The following is a 26,965-nucleotide window of genomic DNA, read 5'->3' as shown; positions in this document are numbered from 1 at the left end:
ACCACCTCTCTTACCGGCAGGACAAGGCGGCGCGGGCGGGCTCCGGGGTCCTGGGGGGGCGCGGGGTGATCTGGCCCCGGGGGGGGGGGGTGCCCCCACGGTGGCCTGGCCCGCGATCGGGGTCCACCGATCCACGGGCGAGCCTGTGCCGTGGGGGCACTCTTTTCCTTCCGCCTTCACCACGGTCTCCACCATGGCCGAGGTGGAAGAGACTCCCTCCACAGCGCTTGCACGGGGATGCCGTGAAAGGCCGCTAACGCTCCCGCGCATGCGCCGCCCGGCAATGTCATTTCCGCGCCAGCTGGCGGGGCACCAAAGGCCTTTTCCGCCAGTTGGCGGGGCAGAAATCAGTCCGGCGCAGGCCTAGCTCCTCAAGGTTAGGGCTGGGCCCCCCAAGATGCGGAGGATTCCGCCCCTTTGGAGCGGCGCGATGCCCGACTGATTTGCGCCATTTTTGGCACCGGTCGGCGGACATCGTGCCGATACCGGAGAATTTCGCCCCTGATAACTGCTGGGAAGGCAACCCCAACCTCTAAATCTTCAAAATTCCTATCTATTCAGTTCCCTTTATTTGAACGGAAACTAAACTCTCAAAAGTACCCTACTTGATCTTCAATGCAAGCAGTTTTTCCTGCTCCTCCAAAGCAGCAGTTTTGTCCTGCCCTGTGAACACCTGCCAGAAGCGCTAAAACCACCCATCAATGGGCACTTATTCAAGTTTCTTTCCCATTGGGGCAACCTGAGATCACATGGGCGCTTTTTAGAACTGAGGTGTTTACAAAGAATGCACCATCCCCTTTTTCAGGGCTTTCAGTTTTACGATTCAGCTTTTTAGCCGAAGGGAACATTTTAAAACATAATTGCCCTGTAATGTTCAGAGCTTATGGCACTCATCAGAAAATCAAACCTAATTTGCAAATCGTGTGGCATGCTTTATTGTTTTCTGTCAAGGGCCAATTGTAGGTCAAATATTTCCATTAAAACTCTTGTATTTTCACATAATCATGGAATTTAGAGTGCAGAAGGAGGCACCAGCCCTTGGAAAAGGTGTAGCCACCTAAATTGGCCAACTCCCGATTTAAAATGGCGAACGGCAAAGGCTGAAGGGAAATTCAGCCAACACAGGCAGAAACCAGCAGGTGCAGGTTTGCTGTGTATTTAACTCTGCAAAAGCCCAGACAGCATCGATACCAGCGACCATCAGCATAATAATGTAGCAACCATCTACATACTAATGAGCAATCCCCGGGAACAATAGCAACATTTGGGACACACAAAACTAAGCCAGACTCCCCGACGCCAGCAGGAGCCAACACAAAGGAGGTGAACAAACACCTCAAGACCACCCGTCGATCAGGGAACCGCTCCAGTATTGGAGAATTCAAAGCAAGCGATTGGAACAAAGTCCAATCACCTAGAACCAGGTACAGGGTCCGCCCCGAAAGGCGGGAAGCCCCTGGGGACTATAAAGTTAAGCCCCCAAGTTCAACTCACTCTCTTCATCCTGCCCGGGTCACCCAGCAATGCGAACCAACCTTGACCGTGACCGGTGCAGTGACCGCCGAAAGACCGTAAGTCTTAATTCAATGCTCGCTACAAGATAAGCGCTCCTAGCTACCAATCCGTACGAACCTCGAATCCCGCAGACTCAGAACCCGAACGAAAGGCCATTTGTTCCCCTGACCTGGAGGGCCAGTCCCGTTAAGTATAGGCCTGTTAGTTGTAGAAGTAGCTTAGACGTAGAATTTGTGCATGAGTAGCGATTACTGTGTATAATAAATGTGCTTTGATTTGAATCTTACTAATCGGTGTATTGAGTTATTGATCATTACCTGGACTTGAACCTCGTGGCGGTATCATAAAGATACCTGGCGACTCAAGAGCAAAGGTAATAAAACAGAGCAATTGAACCAACCGAAAAGTTAGCAACAAGAGCAACCTACCTCAGCCCACACCTGTACTCTATCCTCGTAACCCAGTAACCTCACCCAACTTTTCTTTTGGTGGGGGGACACAAAGGGCAATTTAGCATGGCCAATCCACCTAACCTGCACATCGTTGGACTGTGGGAGGAAACCGGAGCACCCGGAGGAAACCCACGCAGACTCGGCGAGAACATGCAGACTCTGCACAGACAGTGACCCAAGCCGGGAATCGAACCTGGGACCCTGGACAGTGAAGCAACTGTGCTAACCATTGCGCGACCATGCTGCCCATGTGCTACCATGCTGCCCATTGTTGTGCTACCGTGTACATATTATTGGTTTGACGTTGGTTGCATTTCAGTCTGCTTTCGGCAAGATGGGAGTCAGGCACATGGGGGCAAGGTGAATAATGTAGAGCATCCAGTTTATTGTAGCACGGGTCTCACTGCTGTGTTATTGAAACAGCGTATAGTCCACTTACCGGGAGATCAGCATTGATGAGCTCCAATAGGGATATCTAATTTTCTGGCTGAAGTTTGTAATAGGGTTAAAAGAATGTTTGAACTGAACATAATCATTAGGTTATGGAATGCTTTCTCACTATTGATGTCAAGTCAATCACAACATTACGGGCGGGATTTAATTAAATGGGAAAAAGTCCCATAGCGAGCATGTTTAGCCACGTGTTTCCCGGCACTTGCAGTGTCAAGAAACACAATGCTATAATATCGCACCCGACTTAGATAGGGGCCTCAGAGGGGAACGCACAGCTGAGGCCATACATAGTCCCATTTTTTGCATTGAGGAGCTCCGCTCACCGAAACTCCTCAGTGTGACGAGAAATCGGGACACCATTTTTAAACGGCATCTCAATCTCTGGAGCCCCCGAAGCGACTCCCAACCCCATCCCAAGCTCCAAAGCACTATGGGAGGGTCCCAAGTGCTCTCTCGTTCCCCCCACCCCCCTCAACATCCAAGCAGGGCACACCCAGCCGGATCACCACTGTGCAAATCAATGCCAGTTTGGCACCCTTGCAGTGCCCGTCAGGCTGGCAACCAGGTGGCACTGAGGGTGCCAGGTTGGTACTACCAGGGTGCCAGAATGGCACCAGCAGTACCAGGGTGCCACCCTGCTCAAAGGGAAAGCACTTGGGGGCCTCCAATACCCTGGGAGTCCCCCACGAGTGCTGTTCTATCTGGTCCCCATCTGTGGAGACCAGCACTGAATGGTGCTTGCAGGAGATCTCTGGGGCAAAGGGGATAGATCATACATCTCGGGTACCTCCGGAATCTGCACATTGAAGTGAGACTAGCTGTTGTGCTTTAATATGCAGATTTGACAAAAAGAGATCCGCCACAATGGCGGAATTTGCATCGCAACGCCTCGCGAGATTGCATTTGATCTCGCGAGGCGTTGGGAGGTGGATAGATCCCGGGAGCGGGGTCTCCCAGCTACTATCAGCCACAACACAGTCTGCTGCTTCAATCATGCCCTACAAGTGTAAATAAGATAAAGGTTTAAAGAAGCAAAACATGGAAGGCTGCACAGAAATCACAGGCGAGGGGGATTGGATTAGGTTCTTCCAATATGGAATAGGGCAAGGTATGCTGAGTTGAATAATTACTTCTATGGTGGGATCTCCACGATTCATTGCACCATCTAAAATTATTAAATACATTTTTTGACACTGCAAGTCCATTCTAATTGATGTATAATCTCTTCAGAAAACTATTGAAGGGAAACATTTGTTCACCAAAGAACAACTTGCATTGACCTCTTATGCTTAAGAAGAACATTAACCATAAAAAGAACACAAAGGTTTCAACTTTTTTGGTACAGTGTTTTCAGAGTAACATTAAATCTCAGGCACAGTAATATCAGAGATACTACTGACAAAAATAGTCAGTCAAGGTTTACAGTTCATATATTGTATGCTGATCGGGTCAGGTTCCATGTTACTCCTTCCAAATGAATCCCAGATGCGGTATCTCCAATGGTGGCTATAACTTGCAGGATTAGATCTTAGTAAAAGGAGGGGATAGTAAATTCAGTGAAAAGAACTATTAAAGTGTATTGTTCTTTGTACTTTAGGGTTTGGGCCAAGGTTGGTTTCATGACTGGTACAGGCTTGGAAGGCCGAAGGGCCTGTTCCTGTGCTGTATTGTTCTTTGTTCTTTATATCATCACCCTTCATTTTGCCTGTAAGGTGTAAGGTGTAACGATCAGCGATTAGAAATTCTGGGCATTACTGGATTACGTAATGGGGAGGAAAATGTTAAACCTGGCATTTGTAGTATGGTGTTGAGCTATGTACATATTACAGCAGAGCAGGGTGCAGGCTTCTGAGCTTTGTCAGATTGGAGTATTAAAATTACAGGAGTTAATTCCATGTGACTAATCATGCGTGTCGTATAAAAATGCTCAAATGACGAACACAAATCCTCCTAGGTCTTAATAGTTGAATAGTTTGCTAAAAGGTTCCTAGACCATGCCAGCCACCAACTCTGAACAATGTCAGAAAGAAGCTTCCAGCTCAACCAGGTAAAATCATTCATTTTCCCCCATTCACCGTTACACAGGCAGCTTGCTTTCAATTAGCACATCTCACTTTGCAAAGTACGATTTTTGTACTTTTGCAGCCTTTGTCATTTTTTGGGATGTCAATAACTGATGTCTTTGCGTCTGGGAGCCCTTGACGTACTGTCACCTGTAAAAATGCTTACAATTCAAATAGAATTCCCAGGCCGAATTTAATTTTGCCCTTTGGAAGCATTCATGCAAAGCTTCAGTGATGATGGAAAAGACTACAACAGCCTGAAGCCACATTTTTAGAAGAATGCAAGCATAACAATGAGATAACTAAAATAATTTCTGGAAAAAATACATAAGTAAATGCTTCTAAAATATTCATACTTCCTTTAACTTCAGTCACATCTTACTGGGGTCTCTAAAGAACAGTTAGGGAGATCAGCATTTCTTCCACAACCAATTACTCCCATTACTACGCCATTATTCACCTGTGTCAACCAAGGCCCAGCGACATAAACAGGTCACATTCAACCAATCACATGAGATAACGTTAATTGGTTATGCTTGCAATGCACCAACACATTTGGTCCGATTCACTTTCAATGAATGCACCATGGTTATTCAATTCAAATTCACTGATTCCCTCTCAGTATTCCACACATGTTTTCATTTAAATGTACATTCCCATTTTAAGAGCATTTGAACATTATCTTGTTAGTTTTTTCAACATCTTAAAAAAAAAAGCTTTCTTTATAAAGCAAGTTGAACGGAAAGTTTTTGACCTATTTGTTTAATTTGATCCTTCTCATTGCATTACTGGATGATTGCTGAGATGGGGAGAAGCCTTATTGAAGAATAATCTACAATGCAATCAAAGGAGCGTTGAAAGCAGAGCAGAATAAAGCACCGTTCCCATCCTGTGTCTGTCCAATTACAAGAGTGCAGAGATATCAATTTATATGACACTGATGAACTCAGTTATCGATTTCTACATGACATTCACAAGAATGGACCAAAGCTACCAATGAAAAGGTAAGCCATCATTCATTTTTAATAGTTGTAACACTTTATCTTGCAAACTGTGCCAGGATTTCCTGCTAACCTTCTGGTTAACTTCTGTGCAAATAGAAATGACACCTTTTTCCCATAAAAGCAGTTAAAATAAAAGAGAATTATTCACTCATGCTTAAGAGCTCTTTTAAGTAATGTTGTGATATGATGTGCAGCTACCTTTAAGAATGAGCATTTTAAACTCTGTCAATCATTAGTACTTCGATAGGATGCGATGCGTTTGTCCCGTGACTTGTAGTCAGTCGATGAGCAGCAGTGGTAGAAGTCAGATGCACTATACTTAGCTGCCGGTGAATGTTACCTGTATGTAGTCTGATCTTCATACGAAGAACCCACATTATTATTTCACCAATTCTTGTGTTCATTGATGTCAAAGACAAGAAAAAAGTAACATTATGGATGGTGGCAGAACCGCTTTTGAAGAAATGTGAAAGACAAGAGAGGCAGAGTGGCAACATGTTTTTTTTGAAGATTTGAAGTAAAATATACAAGCCTCAACAGTTTCCACTAATAGAAGAAAGGAGTTGGTGTGAAAGTGAAGCAACTATCAAAACTCACCATGCGTATGTGATTCTGCAGCTTTGTAAGGATTCTGCAAATTATGGACTGGATTCTTCCGCACCGCCTGCCGCAAGATCGTCACGATTGGCCATTAGCCTTGGGTGGGATTCTCTGGTCACCAGGCGCACGTGGTTAGAGAATTTTGCCCTATATCACCATTCTGGGATAACATGCTATTCCGAGCATCAGGCATTGATTCCCAGTACGATTGTTAAAATGTTGGAGAGCTTAAATATTAAAAGTCATCAGCAAGAAGATGAATTGAACAGCAGAATTTGGAGGGATTCATGTAAGCAGAACCTACGGACATGACAACCCATTGCTGCTGAACATACCTTCTGTGGCCTGGGCTCAGAAGAAGAATCCATCCAGTGACAGCCAAAGGAAGCCTATAAAAAAGAATGTTATTTCTCCCTTTTCGTTTGAAGTCTGCAGCCATTTTCCTGCCTAAATCACTGCTTCAAGGGTAGAGCTCAGAGATAAACCCAGGGACAATCAGAAAGAGATCAATAAAACCACCATTACAGCCATGCAATGCCTACAACTAGCTAATGCAGTGGCTTTTAAAGGTATTGTAACTCAGGGCTAAATTAACTCAAAAAGTGTTGGAGAAAAGCTGATAGCTGTATAATGTTCCGGTTCGCATTAAAAATCCTACTGCAAGCTAAAAGATGAACTCAAAATTTCCAATACTCAACTAGAAGGAATTGGATTTCTTACCTGAATCTACTTTGTGCGAAAACACGGATGTTTTCTGAACTTCGATATTTCCACACCAGATAAACAAATCATGAAAATTAGAATTGCTACAGGCAGTGAAGGTCTCTACAGGCCGAACACATCAGGATCGTCTGATGCTCATCGTAAAATTTCTAGTAAAATATGATCAACATGAGAAAGATCAATAAGCTCAAAAGTACACAATCTGGAAATAATGAACCCACATTATGGTTTCACCAATCCATGGGCAAAATTCTGGGCAGAGAATCGGGTGTCTGGCCAAAATCAAGCATCACGCTTGGTGCTGATTCAGGCGCCATGCTCCAGTCCCTCGCTGGTGGAGATAACGAGGTTTGTACCCACTGTCGGTGGTGGCATGCAAAGCTGGCATTTGCATCCATTAAAATCTGATTGGCGCGCTTGACCTAGTATGGCCCGGGACTCTCAGATGGAAGTCATGAAATGAAATGAAATGAAAATCGCTTTTTGTCACAAGTAGGCTTCAAATGAAGTTACTGTGAAAAGCCCCTAGTCGCCACATTCCGGCGCCTGTTCTGGGAGGCTGGTACGGGATGCAGGTGTAGTTTACTATAGGTACTCACAAATCGGGGACTGGGTGCCATGGCTGCTGAGGGGGAGAGGGAAGGGCAGTAAAGTTTGAAAAATATTTAAAATTGTATGGCTTGCTGGGGGTAGCTGCCAGGGTCGGGAGGAGTAGCGGGGAGCAACTTGCTGACAGTTCCATGGATTTGGGGTGCCCACTCAGGATTGGCATGGCTTGACTCAGACTGCCATTGCTACAGTATTTGTTTAAATGCACCCATTAGGGACAAGTTACAGGCCCCTGTCTACTCACTCTGCAACTGCCCTCTGTGTCCTGTCAATGTTCACAGAGCCTCTGGTCATTTGGGAGCCCAACCAGGCCACCTCTCAAACACAGCTGACCCATCAAGGGGATGGGCATGGCCAAGCTCAATCATAGAATCATAGAATTTACAGTGCCGAAGGAGGCCATTCAGCCTATCGAGTCTGCACTGGCCCTTGGAAAGGGAACCCTACCTAAGCCCACACCGTCAACCTATCCCTGTAACCCAGTAACCCCAGGTAACCGTTTTGAACACTAACGGCAAATTGGCATGGCCAATCCACCTAACCTGCACATCTTTGTCCTGTGGGAGGAAACCGGAGCACCCGAAGGAAATCCACGCTGACACGGGAGAACTTGCAGGGAATCGAACCTGGAACCCTGGAGCTGTGAAGCAACTGTGCTAACCAGAGTGCTACCGTGCCACCCAGCTGCTACCACTCCTGAGTGCACTCATCAGAAGCGTAGCCCCACGGCAGGGGAAACAGGAAAATAGCAGACCTCACCCCCAAAAAAGAACACATGCATGGTGGCCTTTACCATCCTCGCTGGCACATTGCCCCTCTGAGGGTAGAGGCCTCACCAGTGACACTATCAGCTAGTCCACTCCGCAGGACCACCAGCTGTCTTCAAGCCCTGCCTGTCCACATTGCTCCTGCTCCCATACATTCTGCCCCTGGACAGGTTGTCACAAACTATGTGACATAGTTCTCACAGAGGGCTCACATCACACTGCAGCTACTCGCCCAGCAGACGCGCACTTCCCTGCCTCACCCCCTGATGTGCGATCAATTACACTCAAGACAAAGTGATTTCATAACTGAAGGCTTTAATCTACTAGAACGTGTTCCCCAGCAGCTTCGGTACAGAAAGTGAAGGCTGCTGGGATGGCACCATCTCTTATAACCCGCCTTCAGGGCGGAGCTATGTAATACAGCCAATGGTAGACTCCTGGGTCTAACCAATGGTCATCAGCCTCTTGGGTACCGCAATACCTGGTACTACCACATTCACCCCCTGTTAAAAAAGAGTCCGGCGGGGGTGGTGGCCAGTGGTAACAGTCACCTTTAACATAGTATGATCAGGTATGGAGGTACCGTGCAGTCGAGGATATTTACAACAGTTAAAGTCACAGCAAAGCAATCAGTCGATCGGGTGGCCTGGTCGTCTGGGCTTCAGTGGTGATTCTGGTGGGGGTCGCGGTGGTTGCGACACCGGGAGCATGGTTTCGGCCTCCCTGCCAGCTTCATCAACCCTAGGCGGCGCTGTTGAGGCAAACGGTTGACACGAGGGGGGGGTGCCTGTAGGGGGCGTCGGTGGGTAGGCGGGCCAAGGCAGGAGCGGCGGGAGTACTGACCCCTCCCACTGCTGTGGGGGGGGGGGGGTGTAATGGTTCGGGAGCGTGTGGGGTTCCGGCGGGCGCCATGTCCCGAAGGGAGACTGTATCTTGCCGGCCGTCAGGGAACGCCACATAGGCACACTGGGGGTTAGCATGCAGCGGGTGGACCCTCTCGACCAACGGGTCTGACTTGTGCACCCGCACGTGCTTCCGAAGCAGGATGGGTCCGGGTATCGCTAGCCAGGTTGGGAGCGAGGTCCTGGAGGAGGACTTCCTGGGGAAAACAAGGAGACGTTCATGAGGTGTCTGATTTGTGGTTGTACAGAGCAGCGACCGGATGGCGTGGAGGGCCATCGGGAGGACTTCTTGCCAGCGGGAGACTGGGAGAGCCCTAGGCTGTCGGGCCAGTAGAACAGTCTTCCAGACCGTTCCGTTCTCCCTCTCCACCTGTCCATTTCCCCGGGGTTTGTAACTGGTCGTCCTGCTCGAGGCGATGCCCTTGCAGAGCAGGAATTGACGCAGTTCGTCGCTCATAAAGGAGGACCCCCGATCACTGTGTATGTACGCGGGGAAACCGAACAGTGTAAAGATACCCTGGAGGGCCTTGATGACGGTGGTTGCGGTCATGTCGGGGCAGGGGATGGCGAATGGTAACCGGGGGTACTCGTCAATTACATTCAGGAAGTACGTGGTGCGGTCGGTGGAGGGGACGGGCCCTTTGAAATCCATGCTGAGGTGCTCAAAGGGACGGGACGCCTTTATCAGGTGCGCCCTCTCTGGCTGCTAGAAGTGCGGTTTGCACTCCGCGCAGATTTGGCAGTCCCTGGTGACTGTCCTGACCTCCTCGATGGAGTAGGGCAGGTTGCGGGTCTTGATGAAGTGGAAGAAACGAGTGACCCCCGAGTGGCAGAGGTCCTCGTGGAGGGATCGGAGGCAGCCCACTTGTGCAGTGGCACAAGTGCCACGGGACAGGGCATCAGGAGGCTCATTTAGCTTCCCCGGACGGTACAAGATCTCGCAGCTGAAGGTGGAGAGAGTTCTATACTCCACCGCAAGATCTTGTCATTTTTAATCTTGCCCCGCTGTGCATTATCGAACATGAAGGCAACCGACCATTGGTCCGTGAGGAGAGTGAATCTCCTGCGGCCAGGTAATGCCTCCAGTGTCGCACAGCTTCTACTATGGCTTGTGCCTCTTTTTCGACCGAGGAATGGCGAATTTCGGAAGCATGGAGGGTAAGGGAGAAGAAAGCCACGGGCCTGCCCGCTTGGTTGAGGGTGGCCGCCAGGGCTACGTCGGACGTATCGCTCTCGACCTGGAAGGGGAGGGACTCATCGATGGTGCGCACCGTGGCCTTTGCAATGTCTGCTTTAATGCGGCTGAAGGCCTGGCGGGCCTCCGTCGACCGGGGGATGGTTGTGGACTGGATTAGGGGTCGGGCTTTGTCTGCGTAGTTGGGGACCCACTGCGCATAATAGCTGAAAAACCCGAGGCAGCGATTCAGGGACTTGGGGCAGTGAGGGAGGGGGAACTTCATAAGGGGGCGCATGCGTTCGGGGTCGGGGCTTATAACTCCATTTCGCACTACGTAGCCTAGAATGGCTAGACGGTCGGTGCTGAACACGCATTTATCCTTATTGTATGTCAGGTTAAGGATTTTCGCGGTCTGGAGGAATTTGCGGAGGTTGGTGTCGTGGTCCTGCTGGCCATGGCCGCAGATGGTGACGTTATCCAGATACCGGAACGTTGTGCGTAAGCCGTACCGGTCAGCCATTCGAAAATGAAATGAATGCAAATCCATCTCTCGCTGGAAGACCGAGACCCCATTAGTGACACCAAAGGGAACCCTTAAATATTGGTAGATCCGCCCATCTGCTTCAAAGGCAGTGTACTTGCGGTCACTATTACGGTGTGGTAGCTGGTGGTAGGCGGACTTGAGATCCACCGTGGAGAAGACCTTGTATTGTGCGATCCTGTTTACCAGGTCGGCTATACGGGGGAGAGGGTACGCATCCAGCTGCGTAAACCTGTTGATGGTCTTGCTGTAGTCAATGACCATCCTATGCTTCTCCCCGGTCTTTACCACCACTACTTGAGCTCTCCAGGGACTGTTACTCGCTTCGATGACCCCTACCCGCAGCAGCCTTTGGACCTCTGACCTGATGAAGGTCCGCTCCTGGGCACTGTACCGCTGCTCCTGGTGGCGACGGGTTTGCAATCCGGGGTGAGGTTCGCAAACAGGGAAGGCGGGTCGACCTTAAGGGTCGCGAGGCCGCAGACAGTAAGGGTAGGTATAGGGCCGCCGAATTTAAAGGTCAGGCTTTGCAAATGCCATTGGAAGTCCAGCCCCAGGAGGGTAGCCGCGCAGAGGTGCAGCAGGACATACAGGTGGAAATTGTTGAATTTCCTGCCTTGGACAGTGAGGTTCGCTAGGCAGAACCCCTTTATCTCCACCGAGTGTGACTCGGAGGCCAGGGAGATCCTTTGGTTTACAGGGTGGGTTACAAGTGAACAGCGCCTTACCGTGTCGGGGTGAACAAAGCTTTCCGTGCTCCCAGAGTCAATCAGGCAAGACGTCTCGTGGCCGTTGATGAAGACCGTCGTTGTAGCCGTTGCGACTGTCCAGGGTCGACTTTGGTCCAGTGTCACCGAGGCCAGATGAAGCAGTTGCGAGTTCTGATCGGGCAGTGTGTAGTCGGCCGAGCTGGGGGCCTGGGGCCCCATCCAAAATGGCGTCACCCATGGGTCGCACATGGTGTCCGGGGATGAACAAGATGGTGGCAGGGATGGACAAAATGGCAGCGCCCACCCGTCCAGCGTGGTGTCCGGTGGGTAAGATGGCCGCGCCCGTGGGTCGACCATGGCCCTAGGATAGGGGGGTGGCGGTGAGCGCCGGCCGGTCGGGGCCTGAAGGGGGGGGTTACAGTGGCGGTCCGGAGTTGCTGGACACCGCGGCCATGGCGCGGGCCTGGCAGACCCCCACAAAGTGGCCCTTCTTGCCGCATCCTTTGCAGGTGGTGGTGCGGGCCGAGCAGCGCGGGCGGGGATGATTCGCCTGCCCGCAGAAGAAACAGCGGGACCCAGCGGCGTTACTGAGCCGTCTCATAGCGCAGGCTTGCGGGGGTCAGGGGGAAGGTCTGTTGAGCTGCCGCTGCGGGGTGCCACGCCGCCCAGGGGGGCGCCGCACGGTCGGGCGCATAGGACTGCGTGTTTTTGTAGGCAACGTCCATGGACCCTGCCAGGGCCCGTGCCTCTCTAAGTCCCAGGGTGTCCCTTTCTTGGAGATTTCGGCAGTTATCTGAGGAGCTCATACCTGCTACGAAAGCATCCCTGATTAAAAGTTCCGTGTGCTTGCTCCCCGAAACTTGCGGGCAGCCACAGTTTTGGCCCAGCACCAGTAGCGCCCGGTAAAAATCTTCCAACGATTCCCCGGGGCTTTGCCGTCTCGTAGCAAGCAGATGACGTGCGTAGACCTGATTTACAGGGTGGATATAATGCCCTTCCAACAGTTCGATCGCGGCATCATAGTTCACTGCCTCCACGATAAGGGTGTAGATCCCAGGGCTTCCCTTGAGCGCAGGAGATGCATTTTGTGTCCTTCTGAGAGGGTGCCTCCGGCCGTCTCCAGGTAGCCTTTAAAGCACGCCAGCCAGTGTTTAAATATTGCAGCCAAGTTCTCCGCGTGGGGGTTGAGTTGAAGACACTCCGGTTTGATTCGGAGATCCATCCTTCCAGCTTAAATTCTAGTAGATTAAATTAATGCGCGATCAATTACACTCAAGACGAAGTGATTTCATAACTGAGGCTTTAATTTACTAGAACTTGTTCCCCAGCAGCTTCGGTACAGAAAGTGAAGGCTGCTGGGACAGCACCATCTCTTATACTCCGCCTATCAGGGCGGAGCGACGTAACAACAGCCAATGGTAGACTCCTGGGTCTAACCAATGGTCATCAGCCTCTTCGGTACCGCAATACCTGGTACTACCACCCCCCCCCCCCCCCCCTCTGTAGGACCTGCCCACAGACAAGCCTCTAAGCATGGAGATGATTAGTGGAGACAGGACAGGGGTCGCACAGTCTTATTCTGACATGGGTTGCAGCAGCCACTGGTACTCCTGTTGACGGGGACAAGTGGTGAGGATAAAGGCTTCCCGATTCCAGTCACTGCTGAGGACAGGGGTGCAGTGGAGGAGGCAACATAGCGGGGGGAACAGCTAAGGGGTGGGGATCAGTTTGGGGGGAGGAATGTGGGGTGAAGTGCAGCACAGGGTCACCATGTAGCCTGCCGGATCTGGATGAACAAGGGAATACTCATTTTGCTAATGTTTCTGCTATTGTCCCTCCCTGGAGAGAATGAATTTTGGAGCACAGTCAGGAATCCCTGCTATCTACCTGTCCACAGCTGCCGTTGCGGTTGCATGGAAGCTGGACGCACATGGCCTGCTCGGGGAGGACACTGGACAAGAGGAGCCGAGATGCCTTTGGCGGCCGTCATCTGGAAGGCCTCGGTCGAGATGGGCTGACTGACTTTCGCGTGTCACAGTTTTTTTCTTTTTTTTTGAAAAAAATTTAAAGTACCCAATTATTTTTTCGAATTAAAGGCCAATTTAGCGTGACCAATCCACCTAACTTGCACATCTTTGGGTTGTGGGGGTGAAACCCACGCAGACATGGGGAGAATGTGCAAACGCCACACGGACAGTGACCCAGGGCCGGGATTCGAACCTGGGTCCTCAGCGCCATAGGCAGCAATGCTAACCACTGTGCCACCGTGCTGCCCTCGGGTGTCACAGTTGACAAGGTGCCACCCTTTTCTGCCTGCTACCCATTAGATGTGCCAGTGTCAGGTGGGAGGGGGGGGAGGGGTGTTCCAGAAGTGTTGAGGTATTTCAGCACCTCCACTGCAGTAGGCACCGGCACAGGCCCCATCATTTCCTTCTTCCTTGGGGTACTCGATGGCCCCTGGGCTACTCCATGGGATGGAAGTGAGGCCGGAGTGAGATCCGGAGGCTCTATCATCACCCGGGGCTGCCAAATCTGGAGGCTCACTCTCGGCTCAGCCAAGGTCTTGATGGCTTGGGCTATGGAGTAGAGAGATTGGGGCCATATCCCTCAGTGAGTGAGTCATGCCCCTGCGCAGTGGTCATGTCCCTCTGTGCATGGCCCAGCTCGGCCAGCGTCTGGCCAGTGCACTTGGCACCCTCTGGCATGACCTTTTGTGACTGGAGCGCTGCAGCATATGGGCCCAGTTCATGGCTGCCAGCGACTGGGCTCCCCTGTCCTGAGCCTCAGCCATCGACCGCACAGTGTGCCACAAACCTTTTTGACCAAAGGCTTCCATCGCGGATGCCACTCATTTAGTAATGGCCTAGATACCATTAATTATTGGCACGATTTCCTGCACCTGAGGGCGGTTGGATTCCTCCAACTGCACCTGCAGGTACTGGGATTTTGCTGAGACCATACTCCTGTCGATTCAGGCTCTACATTTGCATCTCCATGAGTGATGGTTGTGTACTTTCCGGAAACGCGATACCTTTCCAGATGACAGCTGTTTCCTGGGATTGGGCATCCCTCCAACCGTCTGCTCCCTCGGGAGTCCCTACCGCCACCTGATGTGCACCAGATGGTGACCCAGCAGTCCCTTCACAAAATACCCCATTAAGGTGATAGTCTCTGCGATGGAGGAGGGTGCAGGCGAATGCAGTGCCGAAAAGTCAGTGTCTTACCAGACTGGTCCTCCGGGGTGTGCTGGGGTTGTGGTTGGCGACAAGATACCCCAGACGGGACAGCTTGGTCTGATTGTGATCCTGCGAGACAAGGCACATGGTGAGATCTTGGGAAGTAAAAGTCTGGGGTGATTCACTTGCTTTATGGACATCATTTTGCACTAGGGGCTCACTTGGTTGCCGCATACCAACCTCTGCCTCAGAGATAGCCCTCTCCTGCACGTCCGTGGATCATGCCATCACCCTCTGCTCGGTAGGGGTGAGAGCCCAGAGGTCCGGGACGTCCCCTTCTGTTCCGGGCGGTCTTTTCCTAGGAGACATATAGGACATGGTGAGACACTTGGAGGCGATTTACAAGTGGGATCTGTGGCTGGTGACATGTGTGTGCAAGGCACCTAGCCAAAAAGGACACTACAGATATTGGGGTTTGGTGCAGGATGGGATGGAGGGAGATGCAGTCAGGTGGGTTTTGATTGGCCTCCATGGGAGTGAGGGTGTGATGTGAGGAGTGAGGGACAGGAGTGATTCCAGGGGCACAGAAGTGGTGGCTCACTCGAGCTGCCCTTTCATTCATGTTCTTGCGGAACTTTGTGCCATCTGGTGAGGGTCACCATGCTGAGCGCTTCTGCCACCTCCGCCCAAGCCCGGTTGACGACTGCAAGTGGCAGCCTCTTGCCCACCCTGGGGAAGAGGTTGTCCCGCCTTTCCTCCACCCCATCTGATAATCTCTTGAGCTCAATGTCTGCCAAGCCTGGTGCTGCTCTTCGTGCAGCCATCTTCATGGCTGGATTGAGAGTGTGGGGAGTGGAGCGTTTATAAGCTCGTCCAACTCTCCAGCGCCAATTCCAGCTCCGATTCCAATGCCGGTGGGAATGAGAATTGCTCGAGATTCACATGGGCAGAATGCTGACTAATTAGCATATCATGAATTGTTCGAGAAATAGTGCCCCCTACTGGAACGGCAAACGCACGCAATTCAACTCCGGCACCAACGCTTATACTCCCAAATGGAGAACCTTCACTCTTGTTGTGATAGATACATTTATGTTGAAAAGAAGGAGAAGAACATAACAGGAATGACAACCATACCTTGATTATGGCAACTGTCCCTGTGTTTGCCAATTAGAGAAAAAAAAATAGATTTTAGCTAAATGAATAAAAAAATGCATTTTTGGGGTAGTCAACTAAATTACTGTAGATAGGGGCTTAGCCATTATCTGCTCTTAGTTGATCAGAAAAAATTTATAAAATGAGGTGTGAACAACACCAAAGTAACTTTGGCATTGATTTTAGTGAACTTATGCAATTATTAAGAAAAATAAATTAGAACTTGGACCATAAGACCATATGAAATAGGAACAGAAGTAAGCCATTCGGCCCCTCTGCTCCGGCAATCAATAGAATCATGGCTGATATGACATTCTTCACGTCCACTTTCCTGCTCTTTTCCCATAATCCTTTATTCCCTTACTGAGCAAGAATCTATCTATCTCAGCCTGAAATATACACAAGGGCCGGGATTCTCCCCTCCCCGGCGGGATGGAGTGGCGATAACCTCTCCGGCGTCGGGCCCCCGAAAGGTGCAGATTTCTCCGCACCTTTAGGGGCCAAGCCCTCACCTTGAGGGGCTAGGCCCGCGCCAGAGTGGTTGGCGTGCCGCTGGCCGGCGGGAAAGGCCTTTGGCGCCATGCCAGCCGGGGCTGGAGGGACTGCGCCGGGCGGCGGAAATCCGTGCACGCGCGGGAGCGTCAGCAGCCGCTGATGTCATCCCCGCGCCATGCGCGGGGGGAGTGTCACTTCTGCATCAGCCATCGCGGAGGCTGTGGCCGAGGTGGAAGGAAATGAGTGCCCCCACGGCACAGGCCCACGGATCGGTAGACCCGATCATGAGTCAGGCCATCGTGGGGGCACCCCCCGTGGCCAGATCGCCCCAGGAAACCGAAGCCCGCCCACGCCACCAGTCCCACCGGTAAGGTAGGTGGTTTGATTCACGCCGGCTGGACTGGCATGACACCAGTAGGACTTCGGCCCATCGCGGGCCGGAGAATCGCCGGGGGGGGGGGGGGGGGGGGCACCGACCGGCGCGCCAGCTGCCTCCGCCGAATTTTCCAGACAATTCGCCGGCTGGCGGGGGCGGGATTCACACCGCCCCCCGCCGATTCTCCGACCCAGCGGGGGGTCGGAGAATCCCACTCCAGGACTCTGCCCCCACAGCTCTCTGTGACAAGGAGTTTGAAAGACTAACAACCCTCTGAGAGAAGAAGTTCCTCCTCATCTCAGTCTTAAATTGGCACCCCTTTATTCTGAGACTACGCCCTCTGGTCCCTGACACTCCCATGAGGGGAAACATCCTCTCAGCATTTACCCTGTCAAGCCCCTTAACAATCCTATCTGTTTCAATGAGATAAGTTCTCATTCTTCTAAATTCCAATGAATAGAGTCCCAACCTATTTAACCTTTGCTCATAAGACAATCTCTCTATACAGGAGATCATCCTAGTGAACCTCCAATTAAATAATATATTTCCTTAAATAAGGGGACCTGAACTGCTCACAGTGCTCCAGATGTGGTGTCACCAGTACCTCATATGATTGCGGCAAGACTTCCCTACTCTTATACTCCAACCCCCTTGAAATAAGGGGCAATATTCCATTAGCCTTCTTGATTACCTGTGTGCTAACTTTCTGTTTCATGCACAAGTCCCCCCTCAAGTCCCTTTATGTTGCAACTTTCTTTTCCATTTCTATTGCACCTTTTCAAAATGCCCTAAGCATTTTAGAATCAATGAGATATGTTTAAAGGGTAGTCATTGTCGTAATACTGGCATTAAATTTGTGCACAGCACCTCATAAACAGCAGTGAGATGGCCTGTTTTGCTGTCTGATAATTGGTGGACAAATGTCGATCCGGATATCATTTCAACCTTCCTGTTCTCTTTCAAGTATCACAAGATCGTTTACAGATGGGGCTTGGATTCAGTGCCTTATCTGAAAGGCAGGACTTTAGAACGTGCTTATCACCCTCAATACTATAAGTGTTGGTCTATATTACATGCTCACAGCTCTGCAGCCGGACATGAACTCATGATCTTCTGACTCAGAGGCATGGCTATTTCTACTGAGTCAAAGCTGATGGTTAGCCTTGTTAAATCCAAGCTCACCTGTCCATTTCAAATCACACAATTTCAGCATTTTTCTTTCCTTTTTATTGTAACTGTCAACTTTTCCTGGTGTTCCAGAGGTCTGTGTTTCGTAATAGAGATAGCTTTAAGTATTGTGGTTTTGTGGGTATTAGAAATAAGGTATAGCTTTAGGTTAAAGCTTAATTTATGTTTCTGTATTTGTGTGCAAAGAAATGATTAAAACTTCTAGCTTACATGTGAGAAAATAAGTTACCTGCAAGTCTCTAGGTAGGTTTAGATGCCTGCATTGTAATGAAAGTTTTCCGACCCCTAAAGCAAACATGGGGCAAACAAAAACTACTAAGTTTTTGCTTAGAAACCAAGCCGCTCACTGAGACAACAAAAACACTTGAGTTCAGTTTGGAACTAGATGACCTAGATACATGAAGCATTCCACAGTCACTAGCAGGACAGGCAGGACAATACAGAGAGACAGAAAGCAAGTCCCAAAATCTAAATAACAGAAAGTCCCAGAAACCAGAGAATTGGATAAAAGAGAGGGCCAAAGTGACTGTAGAGTGAAATGAACAAAGATAAAGGATGTGGAAAAATAAAGGTTCTGTCCAGTGAGGTCAAGAGCAAAGAGAACGATTCCAATTCAAAGACAGGATTGCAAGGTGCAGACCTGCGAGTAGCCAAATATCCAAGATGATCAAAAGGTTGGTGACATCTTAACACAGCCTGTGAAGCTGTGGTGCTCTGTTGGCATGGCTGGATGCCGAAGAGATTGTGTGGAAGTTTGAATGCACATGGTGATCCAGGGCAGAGGAATACCAGAAGGAGAGGTTGAAATCCTGGAGGTGGATTCTTGCTGAAGTTATCCCAGAGAAAGTACCATTTGGGAGAAGATTCCAAGGCATGATCGTCAAGAGTGGAAAATGGAAACCAGTATTCCAGTCAGACCAGTTGGTTCACGGTATGACAAGCATCTGGGGGGAACTGATGAGAAATCCAAATAAGTTGTTTTGGATGTCACTTGGTTTTAGAGTATGGTGTGTCTAACCACAGTTGGCCTATAGGTTCACATGGACTGTTTAGTTGCTGAGAGAATTAGAGTAAAAGATGGATTTTATAACTTGTGCTATCCTTACAAATCCATATATATTTGTGAAGATACAGTTGGAGTGAAGGAGCAGTGTGTTGTAATTAATATTTTCTAGTTTAATAAATGTTTCATTCTTTTGTGAAAAACAGCATTGACGGTCCTGCCACACTGTTCATCCACGTCTCCAAACAAAAAAAAAGGTTAGGATCCATCAGGCTGGATTCCATCCTGGAATCTGACTGGTCGAGTAGAAACATCAGCTTGATTGTAACATAAGCCATGTCCCAAACTCTTGACCAACTCGCAGGCCAGGATTTTACGTTCCCATTCTTATTGGGCGGGTTTTGCAACAGGAGAGGAAAGTATCGCAAGAACAACAAAGTTGCACTTTATGTCAGAGTAAACACATGAGGCAATTGTCCCCTCCCCCATCAGTGATGGGACACACTTCCCGACGTTCACAGTGTTGCTAACTTTTGGTTGGTTCAATTGGCTCTGTTTTATAACCTTTGCTCTCGAGTCGCCAGGTATCTTTATGATACGGCCACGAGGTTCAAGTCTAAGTAATGATCAATAACTCAGTACACCGATTAGTAAGATTCAAATCAAACCACATTTATTATACACAGTAATCGCTACTCATGCACAAATTCTACGTCTAAGCTACTTCTACAACTAACAGGCCTATACTTAGCTTTGGACTGGCCCACCAGGTCAGGGGAACAAATGGCCTTTCGTTCGGGTCTGATTCTGCGGGATTAGAAATTGGTACAGATTGGTGGCTAGGAGCGCCTATCTCGTAGCGAGCGTTGACTTAAGACTTACGGTCTCTCGGCGGCAGCTGCCGGTCACTGACAAGGGTTGGTTCACGTTGCTGAGTGACCCAGTCAAGAAGGACGATTTGAACTTGGGGCTTAACTTTTATAGTCCCCAGGGGCTTCCCACCTTTCGGGGCGGACCCTGTACCTGGTTCTAGGTGATTGAACTTCGTTCCAATTGCTTGGTTCGATTTCTCCAATACTGGAGCATTTCTCTGATCGATGGGCGGTCTGGAGGTGTCCGTTAACCTCTTTTGTGTTGGCTCCCGTTGGCACCGGGAAGTCTGGCTTAGCTTTGTTTGTCCCAAATGTTGCGATTGTTCCTGGGGATTGCGCATGAGTATGTAGATGGCTGCTACATTATTATGCAGATGGCTGCTGGTATCGATGCTGTCTGGGCTTTTGCAGAGTTTAATACACAGTAACTTGCACCTGCTGGGTTCTGCCTATGTTGGCTGAATTTCCCTTCAGCCTTTGCTGTCCTCCATTTTAAATCGGGAGTTAGCCAACTTAGGTGGCTACAACAGTCAGGAAGATGATTATAATAGGGCATCACAGCAGCGCAGAGGGTTAGCCCTGCTGCCTCACGGCGCCGAGGTCCCAGGTTCGATCCCGGCTCTGGGTCACTGTCTGTAAGGAGTTTGCACATTCTCCCCGTGCTTGCGTGGGTTTTGCCCCCACAACCCAAAAAGATGTGCAGGCTAGGTGAATTGGCCATGCTAAATTGCCCTTTAATTGGAAAAATGAATTGGGTACTCTAAATTTATTTTTAAAAAGGAATATCATTGTAGTAAATTAACATGTGATTATCAGGACACCACACCGGAATCATCCCCCCGTTAGAAAATCTACCACGGCAGCATGACGGCAAAACAGCGTGAATCACAACTGGTCTCGGTGTTCTTTGTGTTTGTCAAACTCAGGATAGATAAAGGTTCTAGTGTGCACAAATACAAAGCTATGTTGAATTAACAAAGCTAATTTCATAGAATTTCATAGAATTTATAGTGCAGAAGGAGGCCATTCAGCCCATCGAGTCTGCACCGACCCTTGGAAAGAGTACCCTACCCAAGCCCACACCCCCACCCTCCACGTAACCCCACCCAAACTTTTTTTAACACTAAGGGCAATTTAGCATAGCCAATCCACCTAACCTGCACATCTTTGGACTGTGGGAGGAAACCGGAGCGTCCGGAGGAAACCCACGCAGGCACGGGGAGAACGTGCAGACTCTGCACAGACAGAGGCCTCAGCCGGGAATCGAACCTGGGACCCTGGACCTGTGAAGCAACATTGCTAGCCATTATGCTACTGTGCTGCCCATTTTATTACACTACTCTCAATACAGTTTGAACACTATTCCTGAAGCTAGCAACACTACATAATACAATTATTATCTGTTGTGATCTCTGTATATTAATATACATGATCAATGTATTTAAATGTAGTACAGTCAATTCAACACTAGATTTCTCATTATGAGATGGTATAAGAAAGACTTTCCCGCTCTTTCCGAGAGAGTGTGCTTCAGGAGAGTGAACAGGCAAGACACAGAATAGCTAGAGAGAGAAGTTATCAGTTAGTTCATTATTACATTGTATAGTTAGTTGGTTATCTTTATGGCATTTTATTTCTTTTACTAGTTGAGTATTAAGTACAAATGACTCACAAAATATTATTTATATTACTAATGAAATAAGTTAATCTTTAAAAAAAGACTATTGTTTATTTCATTAACTCGGCTGGTTCAAAGAGTAATATATATATTACGTAGGGTAATATAACATTATCTACACTATAACTAACTATTGTCTCTAACACACTATCTCTTTAACTATCTCTCAACTTTCTGTTCACTATCTGCTCTCCCACTACACTCTCCCAGAAGTCTGAAAGGCATTCCCTTTTATAGTTCAGCTCCCCAGCTCCATCCGGTGGCAGAATAAAGTATCACATAAACACTTTGTGTGCCAGACATTACACATAATGTCACAGTCTGCGAAGGTGTTCACCAGACGGGAAGGCCTAGGCAGTGCTGAGGGCTGCCCAGATATTGTCCAGGCAGTTCTAGGATATCGTGGGCTGTGCCAAGGGGTTCCGCGGGGCGAGTGGGGGGAATACCAGGTGGGCTTCCAGGTTAAACTGGTTTGTTGGCTCTGCACAAGGGTGGTCTTTACAAATGGCGCCCCGATCTCACGATTCAAAGTTGCTGCCAATATGGGAATATCTGAGGCTGTCCCACTGGCGATACACCATGAGACCTGGTCCATGAAGTTCATTTTTAAAAGTGCTGCACTCTGCAGTGGAGAAAGCCGCCATTGCCATTGGTGGCTTCAACACCTTTTACCACCTGCCATCGTCTTTTGCTGATTTCTGGGAAAATCTTGCCTATCATGTTCATATATCAGCTAAGATAGTATTGGCCAAGCAGCAGAGCTACAGAAGGTGCTGAGAGGCAAGCTTGATTTTGTCCTCGCCAGATGCCCACAAGTATTTCCATCATCGATGGGTAACAACCAAGAGCGGGAATCCTGGTTGCTTGTTAAGAGAAGGGAGGTGGTTGAAATGATCCATTCGTAATTGAGGAGTAATTCCAGGATGGAGACTTAGCAAATGTTACCCGACTATTTACCTGAGGCATCGGAGCTGTGGGATACATTCAACAAGTCTTTGAAGAAATAACTGTCCTGATGGGAATTTAAGAAAGATAAGCCACTTAAAATGAAGAGGGAACGAAATTTAAGGCTATAGATTTACCAAAAGCGAAATGAAGGAAAGCTGCCATTTCACTGACAGTAAAAGAACAATGATCAACCAGCTGCAAAAATGCTCGTCAACACCATTGTTCAAGGTCATTTAAAGGGAAAGGGCTCTTCTAAGTGGAACAGTTATGATTATTCAGTTGCTGAATACTATTCATAAAATATCTCTAATCTGATGCTTTGACAGTTATTTATTATGCTGGATAGTTTTCATTGTAATGCAGTGAAAATGCAACTTCAGTAGAACATTACTCACTGTCATCAGCAGAACGCTGCTCGCTTTGAATGTAATACTTGTTTCATGGAACTGTTTACATAGCTGTTCTGCTCTAGCTGTGGAAATAGGCATCCCCATTTATCACAGGTACTGACTGTTGGATGTGAAAGTGTGCAACTGCGTTTTGCTCAAATCAGATGTATGGCTTTTGACTCAGTGAACTTTTAAAAAGGAGTTTCTTTGTTAAATCAAAATGTACAATAGTATCGCTGCACTAACCTGGGATGGAATCCGAAGGAAGCATCTCTTTTTGGTCAAACAAAGTCAAAATCAGCAGATAACTCCAAATTGCAAACAGGCCAGGGTTACTTCAGATAGCTATTGAAGAACAAAGAGTAACTAACAATTGAAATTCTCTACAAAGGACTGGAATTAACATTTTCTTTTTCAATTGGCTGCCATTTTTGATTGAAAATTCAGTCCTGCTTTATGTATGGTCACAAACCAAGTGATATTAGGATTTGTTTTCACACACACATATATGATGTTTATTCACAATATCACATGGATATAATTGTAACCAGAAATGCTATTTGATTTTGTTATGAAGCCACACTTGTGAAGAAAGTTATTATTAAGATGTCCCCTTAATTTAATATAAAATAAGGAATGCTCAAAGCACCCTGACAAGGAGACATGCCCATGTGATCTTGCTGCCATGGGGGAGAAATTCAAACAGGAACCTATTGCAATATTGGGTGTCAGTTTTCACACCTTCACATAGAAAACTCGTAGAAAAGGGAAAATTGATTTTTAGGATGAAGCATTTACTGCTAGGGAAAGACAAAACTGCAATTTTTGCGCAGAAACAGAAGGACTGTTTTGTTTAACAACCAAGCTTGAGAGAGTTTGGGTACAATTTTCCCACTGTGTCATGTGGAAACCTGGAAGGTTTCATCCGGGTGCTGAGGACTCATCCGGGTGCCGATTCGTGGACCAGGCTTGATGGCACCTCGGGGGGGTCTCGCAAGCCATTAGAGCCCTCTGAGTGGTCAGGGACAGGGCAGGGTAGTACTGCCAGAGCGTATGGGAACCTACCAGAGTGCCATGCTGACAGTGTCAAGGTGCTCAGGTGCCCGATTGACACTGCCAAGGGTTGGGGCCTGGGGGCCATTCCTATGAAAGGAGGGGTGATGGAAGGTTTGAGGGAGCTGAAGATAGGTTGTGGGGGGGGGGGGTGAAGAGGGTTCCTGAAAGTGGGGGCTCCTGAAAAGGTGGGGGGAGGGGGGTGTAGAGATCGGGACACCCTTTCAAAATGATGCCCTGATCTGTAGGAGCCGATTCTGCAGGCAAGCTCAGCTCCCCAGTGCAGGAAAACATCCTAAGTGTGGCCTCAACAGAGAGAAACTCCCCAAGGCCCAGAAAAATAGCTAAGTGCCATTGAACAGCGGTGTCAGTCTCAGCACTGCAGCCGCCCAGAAACACCCCGCCAAACGTGCCCGCAATGGACTTGGAATTTTTTCCGCTGAATCACAACCTTTGTTTTCTGTTTGAAGGGAAGGGTCAGAACAGACATAACTTTGAAGATCTAAGGAACAAGGAGTCGCTGAGATGGGCCTTGCTGTTGAAAATCAGATCAGGTTGTGTAAAATGTGTTTTGCACAACGCTGGAAGTTTTGATCTCTTATAGCAGGGAGAAGTGAGCCTACAGGAGAATTGAGAGTTTCTTTGGATTTGTTCCTGTCATGCCAGCTGCCACAAACGTGCAGCACTTTATGTAAGACGTATCTCGATTGCATTGGCTAATTAATGGGAAAGTACCTTTTCTTTAGATTTAGTTATTAGGTGCCTGATAATTAACATTTAACTCACATTGATTTTAGTTGGTTTCTTACAGTAAAAGCCTTAAAACATGAAATTGTGTCCTGTGGTAATTTCAGTCATTTGTTGGGAAATTCAACTCTTTTTGCAAGTTATCGTCTCTCTGGGGATCGCAACAATTTTTCTATCTATTATGGTACTAAACAACAAGCACATGAAGTGTAATGGCATTATTCCAGGATGATCCATAGCAGAGTGAATAGCAATATGCTCAAAAAATAATTAACTGAATTACTTAATTGCTCATTGAAATTGATTCAAAATACTTATCATTGGCAGATAAGATAGCAGATTACTCACTGATGAAGCTGGATATCAGATTTAGTGAAGCAAAAAATTGTGTAATGCAATTAAACTTTCAATGTTTTAGTGGCCATTGTAAACATTAGATAATACACTGTAAATTTAGGAGCTAAGGGAAATTGTATCTAAAGTTGTATAGTAAAACACATGCAGAAACCAGTGAAGTTTAAACACCCGCCAGGATAACTTGATAATGTGAACAATTGAATTTTTCTAGAAAGTGAAGAGAACCTCTGAAAATACAATGATGCTTTCCTGAATGTCAATAGGCTTTCAATGGATTTTCACAAGCATTGACTGAACAGGTTTTCTATTTTGGAGCACGAGGTGATGAAGAATAGGACAGGGTCCTGATCTTCACCTAATTTATAAACTTTTATTTGAAGAGATACAACCATGCAATCCTATAGTCATAGTTCATCTATATACCTATGTATCTATATATATATTCCTTTGAATCAAACTAAACCAATTAAAAATGGGACAAATCAACAAATTAATAAATACATATGTGTATATAGAAGCACAAGTGAAACATCAGTTATTGCTCACCCGGCGGGTGGTGGAAACATGGAATACGCTGCCTGAGATGGTGATGGGGGCAGTTACTCTCACAACATTTAAGGAGCATCTGTACAAACACTTAAATCGCCAAGGCATAGTAGGCAATAGACCAAGTGCTGGTTAATGGGTTAGCATAGATTGGCATTTGATGGTCGGCAGAGACATTGTGGGCCGAAGGGCCTGTTTCTGTACTGTATGACTCGGTGACTCTATCGCATTGAACAAAGCACTCAATTCAGAACAGGCATCCATTTAATTATACGTCGGAGAAATGATTAGCAAGGAGGTACACTGACTTTTGATCTTTGCGCTGACATTCTTGCGATGTGTTTTGCGATTACTCCATGCTCAGTTCAATTGAGGGAGGCAGCTTCCAAACATTATGCTGCCTCTTCATTTCAGTCAATTCAATGAGAACCACCCCAGCGCTGAACTTATTCTTCCTGCTTGCAACGTCGACTAGAGGATTTGACTGTATTGTCAGCTGTCCTTTATATCGTAATATTATTTATATCTCAATAGTTTTGATTGTGTGTTTGTTTGCCTGCAGACTCAACATGTGGGATCAGCAGTGTGCTTGGTTAGCATGCATTTCAGTGAGCATGCACATCTCAAAGGAGCTTCCCCTTCGTAAAGGAGAACTGCCCTAATTCTACAGAAGATGCTGTTGGCTGTCCATGGAGGAAGTGGCGACATGGAGAAGTACACCAAATGGAGCAGCAGGCAAGAGAAAGGGCTCTCAGATTTCCTGATGTAGCACCAACATCAGTTGTAAAGGAGGTGGAAAGGAAAAGAGAAGCAATATTTCCACAGGGGTGAAGGTGGCCCTCTACACAAACCCTGAGAAGGAAATAGGAGCAGGGGGCCAGTAAGCCTTGAAGCATTTCTATGGTCTGGCCATGATGCTGTGCTAGAAGCAGTTCAATGACCAAACCAGCGGTCAAGGTTCGTGAATGCATCTTCGTATTACATTAGGGCTGCATGTTGGCACAGTGGTTAGCACTGCTGCCTCACAGTGCCACGAGGGACCCGGGTTCGATTCCGACTTCGGGTACCTGTATAGAATGTGCACATTCGCCCCGTGTCTGCGTGGGTTTCTTCCGGGTACTCCAGTTTTAACAGTCCAAAGATATGCAGGTTAGGTTGATTGACCATGCTAAAATTTCCCTTTGTGTCCAAAGGTTAGACGCGGTTGCAGGGGAGTGGGTATAGGTAGGGTGCTCTTTCAGAGGTTCGGTGCAGACTCGATAGGTCAAATGGCCCCCTTCTGCACTGTAAGGATTCTATGATATCCTACCCACTGCACCACCAATCTCTCATTCACCCAACAGCAATCTCACTTCGCAGACACTCCTGCTTACGCACAAATGCCTTCGACATTATTGTCAGCCACACACCCATCTCTCTTCGCTTTCACCTCCTTCTAGCTATGGCAAACCACTGCTTTGAGAGTA

At 48.1% G+C, this 26,965-nt stretch overlaps 1 long non-coding RNA gene across 2 annotated transcripts in view; it reads right to left on the bottom strand.

The window, feature by feature from the left end:
- Positions 1 to 26,965, bottom strand: part of LOC140398815 (uncharacterized) — a 149,477-nt gene that overhangs the window by 35,850 nt on the left and 86,662 nt on the right. The window contains exons 3-4 of one of the 2 annotated variants that reach the window (XR_011937566.1): positions 23,043 to 23,141; positions 6,808 to 6,959 (exon numbers count right to left, since the gene is read on the bottom strand). This is a non-coding gene — a long non-coding RNA (uncharacterized lncRNA). Of the gene's footprint in view, positions 1 to 6,807; positions 6,960 to 23,042; positions 23,980 to 26,965 lie in introns of those variants that run through there. The other variant, XR_011937565.1, reaches the window with a different exon arrangement.

Source organism: Scyliorhinus torazame, chromosome 22 (genome assembly GCF_047496885.1).
Source record: "Scyliorhinus torazame isolate Kashiwa2021f chromosome 22, sScyTor2.1, whole genome shotgun sequence".
NCBI lineage: Eukaryota > Metazoa > Chordata > Chondrichthyes > Carcharhiniformes > Scyliorhinidae > Scyliorhinus > Scyliorhinus torazame.
The sequence above is the reverse complement of the archived record's forward strand: the minus strand, read 5'-3'. Positions and strand labels throughout refer to the sequence as shown.